This window comes from Macrobrachium rosenbergii, chromosome 22 (assembly GCF_040412425.1).
Source record: "Macrobrachium rosenbergii isolate ZJJX-2024 chromosome 22, ASM4041242v1, whole genome shotgun sequence".
In the NCBI taxonomy this organism is placed as follows: domain Eukaryota; kingdom Metazoa; phylum Arthropoda; class Malacostraca; order Decapoda; family Palaemonidae; genus Macrobrachium; species Macrobrachium rosenbergii.
In genome coordinates this window covers 19,058,059-19,074,305 of record NC_089762.1, presented here as the reverse complement: position 1 = coordinate 19,074,305, position 16,247 = coordinate 19,058,059, and the positions used below count along the sequence as shown (strand labels likewise).

The window sequence follows — 16,247 nt, the reverse complement described above, 5'->3', positions numbered from 1 at the left end:
GACATAACAGTTTACTGTAACTGCAACTGGAATCAAGGCCTAATTATAATTCTTTATCCTCATACGCCAAAAGTTGTTTTACAAACTTCAGAGAGAGAGAGAGAGAGAGAGAGAGAGAGAGAGAGAGAGAGAGAGAGAGAGAGAGAGAGAGAGAGAGAGAGAGAGAGCAAAGGAATGAGCAACGTCTCTCCCTGCATTTCTCTGAGTCAACATTGACTAACCTCCTCCCCTCATTAAGACTCCTTGGACTGGAACCTCCAAGATGTTGACTGTGGATTTCTTCTTTTCTAATTACAGAAGACAAACAGAGACATCCTTTCATGGAGGATTCTTTGGGTCTACTGGCGCTGAAGAACACCATCACTTCCAAAAATCTTGTTAGAAAAGATCATGACAAGAGATGGCAACAAAACTCGACAATAAATGATGCCACAGTACCACAAGCAAATTCCTAAACCCGGCATACCAAGTCGTGTACCAATACCTTATACTACAGAGAAAGCTACGGTTACTAAACGATCACTGACTAATATACTAATAATGATAAAGAGATCTTTTCTTATACACAGAAACTAATTAATAAACCATAAACTTTAAGACCTCAAATTCATCAAAATTGCCATCAGAACTGACTTCGGTTGAAGCACATACATATATTACAGCTACCCTTCTTTCGTCACACGAGTAAAAACAAAATTAAACAAGTAAAAAATGTGCCGAAGTTTCCTCGGCGCAGTCTAGTTCTCTGTACAGCCACTACAGCTTACAATCAAGGCCACCAAAAACAGATCTATCTTTCGGTGGTCTTGGTATAATGCTGTAGGAGACGCGGCCCATGAAACTTTATCCACGGCCCGGTGGTGGCCTATCCTATATCGTTGCCAAAAGCACGATTATGGCTAACTTTAACCTTAAATAAAATAAAAACTATGGAGGCTAGATGGCTGCAATTTGGTATGTTTGATGACTGGAGGGTGGATGATCAACATAGCAATTTGCAGCCCTCTAGCCTAAGTAGGAGGACAGAAAAAAGTGCAGACGGACAGACAAAGCCAGCACAATAGTTTTATTGTACAGAAAACTAAAAGGAATAAATAAACCTGTCTAGTTTAAAGAGAACAAACTTTAAACTGAACCATCAGTACATTTTTATAAAACATTTAAGAAAAATAAAAAAAAAAACTCCAACGGAACCCCCGGCAATCGTCAAAATTTATCATATTAAAATGCGACTTGTGAGAGAGAGAGAGAGAGAGAGAGAGAGAGAGAGAGAGAGAGAGAGAGAGATTCATTAAATCAATGCACAAACAGAGTTCTCCTCTGGCCGACACCCTCGAGTTGGTTCTGGTTCCTTTACCCTCGAAAGAGTTGTCAACGCTTTCAGCGGGCGAGAGGAGTGAAGGAAGAGGCTGTTGCGTGCCTGAGCACCTGCTTGAGGAGCACAGCCAGCGTGTTTGGCGAGTGTCTGTGGTGTTTGTTCCGTGTTTGGCCTGTGTGACCGGGAAGAGTGAAGCCACGCAGGCAATCCACACATGCACACATCACGGGAACAGGTCCATTATCCGACATTGTTCTCCCTTGCCCTTTTATTTCTCTCTGAAGTGCACAAAGACGAGTTCAACATCTACGAGTCAGTCATCATAACCTTGACCCTCCAAGGGGTGGGGGTAGGGGTGGGGGAAAGACAGGGAGAAATGGGCAGTCTCGTCTTTCACTTCTTAATTCATACCCTAGATAAAAACGACTCAGACAAACATCACTTGCACCCTATCTAAATCCATCAAGTCAACTCTGAACGTGAAATTTTCATTGCGTGTTTCTCAAGAAGTAGAGTTCTATCCGATACCTTCGGCGTAAAAACATACATAAATTGAACGTTTATTGCCTTGACATGGGACGATTATATTTCAGAATGCCATATTCACTCACTCTACAAGAAAGACAAAGGCTTCATTCATACCTAAAGTTTTATTTAATTACAGGCTGTGTGGTTATCTGCCATGGGTTAGGATGTCACCCGTAAACGTCATCCTAAATTACAAGCTACCACAACAAAGCTGGTTGCAGCCTTCTATCCCAAAACATGGATGAGCTTTTTAAACAAATGACAAAGTTCATGCCTCCAAACCTTATTAAATTAATATCATATAGCAGTGTCAATTGGAAATTTTCGCATCTTACCAAGTCCCTGTGTTCTTCAAAATGAAAACTTTTCAATTAAGTTCAACAGAGCCGACATGTTGATCCCTTACGAAAAATGTTAACAATGGAAAAAAGGTGCACTTTTATCCCAAAGAAAAATGAATGACCGGTTAAAATCTCCTCGTTCTTGAGGAATTTTCTTTATTCCAAGAAGAAGAAATTTCAAAAATTCCATTCTAATAAAAAATCTATCAGTCAAAATCATGTCAACTATCAAGCGCTCCATATTGATCTTATTCATTTATACTGAAGAATATTTATTAGATCAACATCAAGATACTTCTGGTCTGGACACAATAGTTTCAAACCCAAAAGTGAAGTTACCAATACCAAACACTCAACAAACAATACCAAAGAACGTAATTAAGCACAGTTGAGGACGAAAGACTACTCAACACAAATTGGATAAGCTGCCGATCCGTAACTAGAATAAGGCAATTACAAATCACGAACTTCTAGTTACCAAAAGAGTGTACGGGAATTTATTTACCACTGAATATAGAAGGGTTAAAATTATAGCCAGACACTTCAGATATTCTTCAATAAACCAGCGGATAACACTAAATTGCTCACGGAACAAGGAGGGAGCCAGCATGTTTATTCTTCAAAAGAGAAATCGCAATGATTTACTTTTTAAATACCTAAACATAGAGCCAGCTTCAGAGTCGCAAACAATAAATTGTAAGGGCTACAGATGCTATTTCACGATGGTTTAGTGATTGGACTTTATAGAAATGTTGATTTTGAAAATAACTGATATGAATCATGTCGCCAAAGAATAAATCAAGGAGGCTCCTCATCAGTAGGTCGAGCCTCCCTACACATACAAACACTTTGTCCTCTGTACTTTGGAAGATATGCTTGTAAACACTCCTTTCAGTTATGCTAACCTTTTAATCAACAACATATTTCCATATTTCTCATTATGTAAGTTCTTTATGCATCACATATACTTCAAAAACAATCCATATCAACAGCTTCTACCTTTTTCTTTTACTCGTATTCAAAAGCAACATTTCTATACAGGAGATTTGGCTCAACAATCCCTTCAAGCATTTCTTCTTGCATTCCACACACCCAAATCCCTTCCCAATATTTTGTACATACCCTGACATCTTATTCGATTACCCTATCCATATTTCCTCCTAAATACTATAGTCATCAAGCACTTCCATTTTTCCAACATCAGTATTAAAACTTACTGCATCATCTGCCTGGTCTCTATTTCAACCCACATTATTAACTTTGCTCAGATTTACTCTCAACTTTCTCCTCCTTCGCTAGTTTCTGCAATCTCTCGTCCCTATTTCCAATCAGTGTGAGATAAGGTAACGTGAGGAATCAAGAGAAAACCAAGTAAATGTAGGGGCAAAGTTGTGGCAAAAGAAAATGAGTCCTGAATGGAGTGTGGAAGAGCTGATGTTTACAGATTATACAGTAAGAGAGTACAAGTAAGATTATGGAAACCAGGAAGGTGGAACAATGAATATTCATATGAATGATATAGGAATGATTCGCATGAGTATTTAGTTGTAAATAAAATGAATCGTGGTAGGGTGAGAAGAGAGATATGTCACAAAATAGGAGAAGCAAGAAGGGCCACAGGGGACATGAAGGTGGCTGAGATTGGTCAAGAGACCTGGATGTCTACGGATGCCATTGTGGAATCTTGAATGCGATTACAAGAAAAAAAATTGCTGAAATTGGCGAGATGTACATGTAGCATAAGAATAATTTAAAACGCGTGTGTTGTACTTGTAGCATGAGATGAATTGAAAATACCTGTGTTGTACGTGTAACATACGAAGAATTGAAAATAAGGTAAATCTGGAAAAAGTGCATACAGTAAATAGGTTAGCATAAGTGAAAGGATGTGTGTGTTTTGTGATGGTCTGGTCACTTGGAAAGAATGGAGGATGAACGTTTGGTAAAGAGAGCGTTTAATTCGGACGTGTCAGGGGGGAGGAGGAAGAGTTGGACTGAAAAGTGCTGGATAGATGACATGAAGGCAGTACTGGAAAGAAAGACCCAAATATCCAGGCAGCATGAAAGCGAGCAAAACACAGAGATGAATAACGCACTTATGCAATGGGGGTTCGATGTGCTGCTGCTAAGCCTTTTGTGTAGGTATAACACACTGATATTGTGGAAATTTGCTGAACAGGGCTAATCCACGATTCAGCTATTGAAAACAGGGCTAATCCACGATTCAGCTATTGAAAACAGACAGAATATTGAATTCGGGCCAAAGGCCAGGCGCTGGGACCTATGAGGTCATTCAGCGCTGACACGGAAATTGACAGTAAAAAGGTTAGAAAGGCGTAACAGGAGGAAAACCTCACGGTTGCACTATGAATCAGTTGTTAGGAGAGAGTGGAAAGTAAAACGGAAAACAGAGAATATGAACGTAAAAGGAATAAAACGATTTGCAGCTTGGGACCGGAGACGCTGCGTAGAACTTTTAGTAATGCCTACAGTGCACCGAATGAGGTGCAATGACGGCACTACCTCCCAACTGATTCAGCAACTGAAGTATGAATGTGGTAATGACAGCGTTGTCACTACCACATACAAACTTCAACTGCTGAATCGCGGATGAGCCCCTGGTAGAAAACTCTCACAATAGTAGTGCATCAATATACATACATACATACATACATACATATATATATATATATATACATACATACATATATATACATATAAATATATAATTAATATAGGTATGTGTAGTGAGGGAGAGACTGAAATTTGTATATATACAGTATATACTGATATATATATATATATATATATATATAATGTGTAGAGAGAGAGAGAGAGAGAGAGAGAGAGAGAGAGAGAGAGAGAGAGAGAGAGAGAGAAAATGTAATTTGAATATAAAAGCCAGGCTACTAACCGATTACGTGAGCGAAGGACACGATATTTCACTTTATATTTTCCAACGCACTGTTGTTCATCCACAGCCACTGTTGCTACTAGCAGGAACATGCGGGCATTGCAAATAAATCTTAATCTAACTGTAATCACCAGACCATTTTGAAAACCAAATAGAGGCAGCGCCATAAATCATTACCAGAATTTAGCGCATTTTCCTCTCGCAGTTCCATTCGGTTTTGCGAATAGGCAAAGTAAGGATAAGAATTGTTGGTTGTATTAACTTTCCTCTCGATTCATACACAGCTTTATTTGAACCATAATCTTCTATTTCCTCAACATACTGTATTTTGGTAAAGTCAACGGCTATCTCCCTTTAAAGACTTTTTTTTCGCTCAAACTTTACATAATAGGAACTGTTAACTTGGATTATACACATGAAATATACAAATTTCTTTAGTTCATGTTTTGTTATAACACAATAATCTCACAAATTTTAGAACAGAGTACCTTAGCATAGAAACATGATTATGAATTGTTTAGCAAATAACTGCAAAGTGCTCACTAGATTCTACATAAAACTAACAAGCTAGTTAAATGCTTATGGGGCACTAACATAATACAACTCACTGGTGTACAACGTCCAACACTCACTGTTTATGTATAAGACTGTTTACACAGAAAGCATTAAGGGCAATATTTCATTTTATTCAAATGTGATGTATTCTAAGGATGCTACGCCAACACAGACAGAAAGACAGCTGAAAAACAAAAAGTATTTATAGTTATTAAAGCAGAAAGGCTCGCCATTGATCAAGTGTCATACCTAATCTGACAAGACAAAGATTTGTACGTTTCCATACTACATTTACCTTCATAAAAAAGTGTCTTCTTTTTGACTGCCGTTGTCTTTTTTCAAATTCTTCACACACACACACACACACACACACACACAGAGAGAGAGAGAGAGAGAGAGAGAGAGAGAGAGAGAGAGAGAGAGAGAGAGAGAGTAAATGAAGGTGCAATTAGAAAGTGATGCGCTGAAGTGCAAAACATTTATGAGGAAGGGTACCTTAGCATAAAAACATGATTATGAATTGTTTAGCAAATAACTGCAAAGTGCTCACTAGATTCTACATAAAACTAACAAGCTAGTTAAATGCTTATGGGGCACTCACATAATACAACTCACTGGTGTACAACGTCCAACACTCACTGTTTATGTATAAGACTGTTTACACAGAAAGGATTGAGGGCAATATTTCATTTTATTCAAATGTGTGATGTATTCTAAGGATGCTACGCCAACACAGACAGAAAGACAGCTGAAAAACAAAAAAGTATTTATAGTTATTAAAGCAGAAAGGCTCGCCATTGATCAAGTGTCATACCTAAATCTGACAAGACAAAGATTTGTACGTTTCCATACTACATTTACCTTCATAAAAAAGTGTCTTCTTTTTGACTGCCGTTGTCTTTTTTCAAATTCTTCACACACACACACACACACACACACACACACACACACAGAGAGAGAGAGAGAGAGAGAGAGAGAGTAAATGAAGGTGCAATTAGAAAGTGATGCGCTGAAGTGCAAAAAATTTATGAGGAAGGGTAGAGAACTTGGAACATTCTAAAAAAAAAAGTAATAATAATTCAGTATCTTTGATAAAAACAGGTAATGCAGTGAACATGAACCGGAAGAAATAAAGAAAATGTGAAACCTCAGTAAAGAATGCAAATATATTCGTGGAAAATAAAAGGTGGCGGAATCCATAAAAGCAATGGAATAAAAACAATGACATGGGATATAAAATCTTTAGATAAAAAGCAACAGCTGAATGCAATAAGAGAAAATTCATGAAAATCCTTATGGGTAAAAAGGGCTGAAGTGTTAACCCCTAAAAAGATACCAAAAATCTATATAAATGACACGAAATCTTCGAAATTACAGTTTTTTCAGTCCGTAACTTTCACACTGAATTATACAATGCAAAAAAATATACAGCCTAAAACTGAGAAGAGCTAAAGGTTTTAGGTAGTTATAAGTATCACTTTTATATGTATATTATAACGAACTCCAGATCATCTTACTAGAGCCCGAAACACATTTTTATTATTATTTAAGGATCCTTTTTCCAGACCAGTTCAGTGCCAAATACCAGGCAAGAGCCAGACGCGACACAAAATTCACAAAGTAAAAATCAACACTCAAAGAGGGATAAAAAACACTGACGTAAATTTAACAATCAAATTTTAATTTACAAAAAGCTTCATACAACACAAAAAGTCCCCGAAAAGCTGCCTTGAGGAACTAGAAAAATACTCATACAAACTTTACAAAAATTAAACAATTAAACCATCAAGCGCCTACCAAACTTTTATACCTTGAGTCGAAGAGAAAGAAAGTTGTAAGAGGTAGAAAACCACACACTTACCCGAGCATACGACAGACGGAGACACAGGGAGAAATAAACCTTAAACCTAAATTACAAATAATCACTGTTTAACATTATACACCTTACAAGTACATAATTTCCTGAACCGACGATAATATGAAACTGAAGATATTTATATAAATGGCTGTTCCACTTAAGGATCACTGGAGGACCACTGCAGGATCACTAAAGGCGTCCATACACCGAGGGGATCAACAGGGACACGAAGGTGGTTATGAATAATTTGCAGAGGAGAACACACCACTAGAAGGCCTCCTGACGACTCCAGGAGGTCAAACACACGGCAAAAGCCTGCAGCAGTGGCAAGCAGCAGCTCAAAAGCACCAGGAGTGCTAAACAATGAGAGGCAAAAATCGGTCCATTGGGACCTCTCAGTAACGACGAAGGCTGCAGGGCGGGAGCACAGGACTTCCAGTAGAAAAAAGCCGTAAGGAAAAAATGATTGAATGACCTCCTCTGTTGGGGAGCCGATACTCTCTCGCGCTGCCCAAACACACCCCGCACGTAAAGTCCGGGCCAGGAAAAGAGAGCAAAAGCGTTATCACGTAATGGGCAGCTCAACAAGCGAAGCACTGAAGACGGTGGACCACTCAACAAGACATGAAAAGAAGGGAGATCCGGTGAATAAACACTATACAAATAACCAAATACAAAACCTTGGCCGGGGATTAGAGAAAGTTCCAAGAAAACTTTTCGTGACTTAATTAAAGCTTAATAAAAGTATATTTATGAAAAACCATGAAAAAAAAATATTTAAAGCAATTCTCACAATATATATATATATATATATATATATATATATATATATATATATATATATATATATATATATATATATATATATATATATATATATATATATATATATATATATATATATATATATATATATACACATACACGTGTGTCTGCCTCTCTGTATGTGTTTAAATTAAAACTTTCAATTTATATGTACATATGAGTATAAAATGAAAATTTCCAACAATAAGTACCTGAATTTGAGAACTCCTTAAGGGCATTTCCAAGAACTATTTCTTACAAAGTTTTATTTTTATTTTTTTTAAGTGGAAAAAGGAGGAAGCCAGTGTCCGAAAGAAAGACTGAACAAGCGCCGCGCGAGTAAATGAGAGAAGGAATGAAGGAAGGAAGGAAGGAAGGAAGGAAGGAAGGAAGGAAGGAAGGCAAAGGCCGTCTCGGTTTCTGTACCTTTCCTTTTATCGTGAGCCGGTCAACACAATCGGGCTTTCAAGCAGGAGAACCCATGCAGAAAGATAAGCAATCCCCCTTTCGGCATCTTGTTGACTTTGCTCCAATTACCCTGGCTAACATTCGACCCCCTTCCAATTCACCATAATACGCCCCATCCATCCAAAACCCTTCCACATCCAAAAACCTTCCGGATTTATTAAAAAGAAGAGGCACATGGGCCGCGCTGCCCACCTGAGCCATCTTGTTGCTATTGGATGTGTATGACCAGGTTTTTTCCTACATATTTCTACGGAAAACTTTGGACCCCACAGGCCATGGTATGACTATGCTTGATTTGACACATCAAAAAGTTGCCGTGTTGGGAGGGAGGGAATTGTCCTAAGAGATCATATTTTTGTGCAATTCTTAACATTGCATCAAAAGCCTTGATCGTTTACGGTGCATACCTGAAGGCCTCCTACAGAATATGCCGCAATAATTTTAAAGCAAAATTATACATCGTCTGAGTGTACAACTTAGCAACTTAGCCCAGTGGCCTGAGTTTCACAAAGAAGCAGAAATCCAGCAGACAACGATGATTTTGTAATATACCGACGCAGGAAATAAAATTATACATCGTCTGAGTGTACAACTTAGCAACTTAGCCCAGTGGCCTGAATTTCACAAAGAAGCAGAGATCCAGCAGACAACGATGATTTTGTATCGGGGAACTAAATTCAGCTTCACACTTCAATCTAATCTTTTGTTCCTTCTAACAGGCACACAGCCAAACAAGGAAAACTGTCGAGAACATAAGTTATGAAGATAATAACAAAAATTCATTTTTCCTCAAGAGATCAAGGCAAAGGGACGGCCATGGATGGTAGGCCTACGATGTGGGAGAGCCGTATGACGGGGGATGTGGAGGTGATGTGCGGGATGGATGCGAATATGGGAAAAGGGATTGGTGTGCTATAGGAAATGGGACACTTGTGTGGGTGTGGGAAATGGGGCAGTTGTGTGGGCATGGGAAATGGGATAGCTGTGTGGGCACCCCGTAAGATGGTTTACCTTGGGTGACAAATTATGACACAAAATATTGTCTCAAAAAAGTTGAACTTTTAGAACCCAAACCAGTTTCGTTATCTCTACAGAAGATATCCGAATAAACTTCGGAATGTGGCTTGAACCACTTTTGAACACACCTCAGTCCCCTTTAGCAAAATATTTTGTACAAAGTGATATTGATTCGACCAGCTCCGTCAAGTTTAAAAAGGTGTCAAGTGGAATTTCTTATGCATACCACTTATTTGTCTCAGTCAGGTCCGTGTACTGGATTGCCTATGGAGTGTCATGTTATTAGTTATACATTTTTAGTGGTTTGTTCTTCATTACGCCGCAAATATCATAACATAGGCTTTATAACAGTTACCCCACTCACATGTGAGACTGAGTTTCTCAACACACCTACATGGCACGGGATCTATTCATACAAACAAAAGTGCATGCACATACACGTTTGTTTACCAGAGAGAGAGAGAGAGAGAGAGAGAGAGAGAGAGAGAGAGAGAGAGAGAATTGTAAACCAGTTTCTTAATTACAGAACAGAACACCAAAATGTCACGGCATCCATTCATACACACACATACATGCATAACATTTATATACGAGAGAGAGAGAGAGAGAGAGAGAGAGAGAGAGAGAGAGAGAGAGAGAGAGAGAGAGAGAGAGGGTGATCTAAACCAGTTCCTTAATTACAGGACCTGAGCCCCCGATTAGGCAGGCAGGGAGCGTATCTTTGGCCGAGAGGACCAAGTGCCTCCGACTGACAGCGGAATGCTTGTTTATGGCGGCGCTAACTGCCAATCGGCGTGCCAGATTACTCATGCCGCGGAATGTGGATGCCTCCTTCTTTACGAACTCGAGTATAATGCATTCGTGACCACTGGAATGTCTGTCATGTGCTTAACCACAACTTTTTTTAAACGTTACATCTTCGTCTGTTGTCTCTTATACATGCCACTGAACTGTTTTGAATTTTTCCAATTACGTATATGAGTAATTGGATCAGTATTTAAATGAAGCGTCTTCTGTAGCACATAATCATAGACTGTGTGCAGGCTCGATGCAGCTTCTAGAATGCAAATTACATGCTTCTTGTTTAATTAATTCAGTTCAAATGGACTGGAAAACTAGAGTTATTCTTGAATTATATTGTCAGGTAATAACATACCCTGCTAATCATCGTTCTTTGGAAAAGTCATACAGCATACTCAGTATCACATGATATCGAATTGACGACACCTTGGGAATAACTTACACCTAAGGCAAAGTATAAGTGATAACTGATTCTGCCCGGTATGGATTCAAATCTGGGGCTTTGGTTTAGATACAGTGACAGACAGTCTGATTATTCATTCGTCAAGCCGATATTAAATGATATTTGTGGCCTAATACTTGTCAATAATAAAAATTCACGTGTGATAGGTGTAATATATGTGCGTGTGTGTGTGTGTGTGTGTAGGTTTTGAGTTTAAAAGAATATTAATACAAAAAAGGCAACAAAAATAACAACAAATACGATGTGATAGAGGGTTCCATAAATTCTCATCGAAGATTTAACTGTAATAAAAAAATGCTCGCATTTAATTTGGCTTTAACGTATCCGAGAATAAAGATTGTTAATACAGAGGGATTCGGAACGTGGAGCATTTTTACCATTCATGACGAGTTGCACAAAACATGCTATGGAAGGTTTTTTTTTTTTCCCTTATGGTCTGACGACTTGGGTATTACCGACCACTTCATACATTTCTAACTTGTAAAGAACACGAGTTCACAAATTGGATATTTTTGTGGCCACAAAAAAGGATTTTGAAAATATGTTGCATGGCATTAATATTCTACTTTTCCTGTGGAGCAAAATCCATTCTCAATGCATTTCTATATCAAGGTATGTGTTTTTAATTTCCCAATTTAATGAGCCTACTAATTACGTTAAGTTTAGGGACGAAATTTAAACCAGCCAATGCGGTCTCACTTGATGGAATTACATCGTCCTACACCAATTCAATAAACTGTCAACTTTATGCAAGGCATGTAAAAATCTAACCTACACAAACACACAATTTCTCTCTCTCTCTCTCTCTCTCTCTCTCTCTCTCTGCATAAAGGCAGCCAGTGCCATTGTTTCCAATGTCCGTCATGTCCTCTTTCTTCCTCCCTTTCTTTCTTCCCTTCTTTCCTCACCTTCCCTTGCATCATCAGTGTCAACGTGCACATGACACCTCATCTGTTGACTCATCTCCCATAACTCGGTGGGGCTGTCCGTCCGTTTCGCCTTCTCCCTCAACACGACCGTCTCTGTTGCTCGACAAGCCCTTCAGCTCTGTCAGCCTGCCTGTCTGTTTATGTCTTTCTAAATGTCATGCGTCTTCAAGCTCACGTTCGATTCTATTCCTTCCCTATCCTAAAACCTGTTGCGTGTCTGTCTGATAACCCTCTGCCCAGTCTTTAATTTTTTTTTTTTTATCTGTGTATGCCTGTCGCATCCACTGTTTCTGTGTCTGTTCGTGAGTAGAAACGGCTTGGCTTCTAATATATATATATATATATATATTTTTACTTTTATTTAGTGCAATGTAGCCTTTCACCTCATCAGGCGTCCCAGGGCAAGCAAAAAATTTTGTGACAAACAAAATTATATATATATATATATATATATATATATATATATATATATATATATATATATATATATATATATATATATATATATATACATATATATATATATATATATATATATATATATATATATATATATATTATATATATATATATATATATATATATATATATATATATATATATATATATATATATATATATATATACTGTATATACATATATATAAAGAACTTAGTTTTTTCTTAATACTAATAATATACTGTTTACCTTATTTACTTAGCAGTCAACAGCCTCTTTCTTCTATATCATACATGTTCATTATATTTGATTATAGAAAGTCAGTAACTTAAAACACACAGAATAGATGATGAGACAATTCAGTGCATATATTAAGTGAGAAAAGAAAATATGAAAGCGGAAGCATAAAAAAACTGAACGAGACACCACCTACACAGGAATGGGTCTTGGAACAAAATAAAGAAGCCACACTGGAAAAAGAGGATAAAAAAGAAAATTCAACTTGAATCATCACTGTCTTTTCAATATCAAGTCATTTTGTAGTATTTTCACAACCTAGGTTAACTTACAAAAAAATCCTGAGAAAACAAACAGGACAGTTATGGTCTACATATACCCAAAAACATAGAGACATAAATCAGAGAGAGAGAGAGAGAGAGAGAGAGAGAGAGAGAGAGAGAGAGAGAGAGAGAGAGCCTGATGATTGGTCCAACCTCTCCGAGGGTGGAGGATTATCTCTTCGAGGCCCTCCCATTTGTGGACTTAGACATTACTTATTACAGTTATTGAAAGCTACGAGGCTGGATCTGACTTCGGGATGAATGCCAGGTACCAGATAGAGTTAGAATTGCACCCTGTATTAGGGCCGTTGAAATGACCGGTGACATTGCATCTTGGCTCACCCGACCGGACATCCAGGAACTTGTCTGAGTTACGCTTAAATATGTCAGCGGGGTAATTTGAAATGGTAGTGACACAATGAAGTAGGTTAGAGGCTGTGATGATGTACGATCAATCTCGTAAGATTATGATATAGAGTAAGTTAAGGTACAGCCGATTCGACACCAGTTCCTGGATTGTAAGAGTAAGTTAAGGTACAGCGGATTCGACACCAGTGCCAGGATTGTGGTGGAATTCAAGGCCAAAGGTTTATAGTTTGAATGGGTGTGTTGAGATTTTTGGAACCAGGTCCTCTTCGATTCTGTACACGTTTAGAATGTTTTTTTTTTTATATAAGTCTATGTTTACGATGGATAACACTTAGCTTCACAGCTTTTAGTCTAGCACAATAGAGGTAACACAAGTTTTCAACCCTTTTGTGAAATTGCGTAGATAGATAGATTTATATAGATTTTAGGCATACATGCCGAGCACTGGGGCAACTAAGGCCAATCAGCGCTGAAACGAAAATTGACAGTGAAAAGGTCTGAAAGGTGGAAGAGGAGGAAAACCTCAAAGCAGTTGCACTATGAATCAATTGTTAGGAGACAGTGGACAGTAAGATGGAAGAAAGAGAATATGAACGGAGATATGGTAAAAGGAATGAAAGCCCTTGCAACTAGGGGCCGAAGGGACTCTGCAAAGAAGCTTAAGTAATGCCTACAGTGCACCGCATCAGGTGCATTGACGGCACTACCCCTCTACGGGGGAAATTGCGTAGTAGACCCTCTAGTCAGGGGACAGTTTCGGAAAGAGATATCAACACTACTGTTCCCCGTTATGATCCATACACCCAAATGACTATGGTTGAATAGATAGGCTAGAAATTGCATAGTAGGCCCTCTTGCCTATCTATTCAACCATAGTCATTTGGGTGTAAGGATCATAATGAGGAACAATAGTGTTGATACCTCTGTCTGAAGCTGTTCTCTGTATCCTTGTCGACTGCTTACAAGTTTGCTACAATGCTGTCGGTGTGGGTAAACAATGTTAAGTGGTCCCCGTTTCATGATATCATACCGATGTGTAAAAACTTGTGAGAGAGAGAGAGAGAGAGAGAGAGAGAGAGAGAGAGAGAGAGAGAGAGAGAGAGAGAGAGAGAGACTATAAAGGTCACTCTCATCACTATGACAACAAAGCGAAGCAAACACAAAGCAACACACGGAGAGGGTAAAATACAGACTTCGGGAACTAAAGAGAAATACCACAAGTGACTACAACAACAACAGTGGGGATATTACGCCAATATGATGATAATAAATAAGGAGGAAGTGGGCAGTTTTTCCTTATGCGAATAAACATATAATTCACATGTTACTTAGTAAATAATGAACATGTACAGTACAGCATTATGTTTAGCCATACAATGCGAGTAAAATTTTTAAATGCTGATACACTAGTAGTCAAAATATACAGAGGAGTTTTTGGTTATGTGCTGAACAACTAATTATACTGGACAAAAATCAATAATACGTGAATCATACATTCCACTTTCCCAGCTGACAATAATTACTGCAACAATTATCTTAAATATGACCACGAATACAATAACAACTACTAAAGCGTACAAATAAACTCCTAACATACAAATCTTCAAAACAGAAGTGACTATCCTGTTGGAGAGAGAGAGAGAGAGAGAGAGAGAGAGAGAGAGAGAGAGAGAGAGAGAGAGAGAGAGAGAGAGAGAGAGAGCATGTTAGGAAGAATCTCACAAGATTGCTACAAGGAACAGAGGGAAAATCATCGCAATGAGATGGAACCGTTGACATATAATAATAATAATAATAATAATAATAATAATAATAATAATAATAATAATAATAATAATAGTGACAACAATTTACAATTCTATGCAAATACTTTAAACCCAGTCATTTTTATGAATAATTATTCTAAAAGAAATCATCCGGGTTTCGGTGGAATTTAAGGTTTGTGTCGAATACTGATGAAACTCTTGTATCTCCAAACCCAGATGCAGCAAAACTCAACTCAAGACATCAGAGAAAAATGAGAGCAATCTATTTGCTAGAGCTTAGTGCCATTTGAATGAGGAAAGAGGGTGGGGAGAAAGAGAAAGGAACTTTGGTTACATGGTTGCCGCTTTGGAACTATCATTTGCCCATCGTGGAACTTTCGCATTTCATATTGTAAAAGCTTTGTGTGCATAGTTAGATACCTTTGAAACGCTTAAATCTTTCAACAAATAATAAAGCTAGAATATTAATGGCGGAGGCAACTTTACGAAATTCTGAGCGTCTAGTTTTACTTAAATATTGTGGAAAAAACAGAGCACTAAAAGAAAATGGGTGTAAGAGCACAAACTGTTCAAGACCAAGGGCAAAACAATAAGAATTATGAAATAAATACATAAGGTACCATTATTAAGACAAATGTTTACGAAAACTTACACAAAAAATAGAGAGTGGTGCTGAGTGGATGGGGGAGGTGATGTTTGAATTCTATTAATCAGATAAACTGCCGACTCTTCTTACGTTGGGCCCTTCGTCTACACAGACATCAATGTTGTCTTTTACCTCCTCGCCATTCACTCAGACACATTTTAATACGGATTTCGTCTCGGATTTTTCCAGCCTTTCTACAGTGAGAAGAGAAATGGCGCAAGTTATATGACACTTGTGACATTCACAGAAACCAACAAGGTAATGCTCACAATTCTCCTAAGTCGAGTTTCTAAAACTAACAGCTATGATTTTTACATTTCTAGAACGCTTGTCTTTACAGCTAAGAAAAGAATAGAATATGAAAAGGGGAAATCTGCTATAAACTGAAAGTAAACCCGAAAAGCTGAGGAAAGCAACCAACCAAATAACCCAGCTCCAAAAACTCGACAAGCCCACTTCTGAACATGAAAAA

At 38.0% G+C, this 16,247-nt stretch overlaps 1 protein-coding gene across 2 annotated transcripts in view; it reads right to left on the bottom strand.

Moving 5' to 3' along the window:
* Positions 1-16,247, bottom strand: part of fz (frizzled) — a 367,014-nt gene that overhangs the window by 112,712 nt on the left and 238,055 nt on the right. The gene's annotated exons all lie outside the window — the stretch shown is intronic.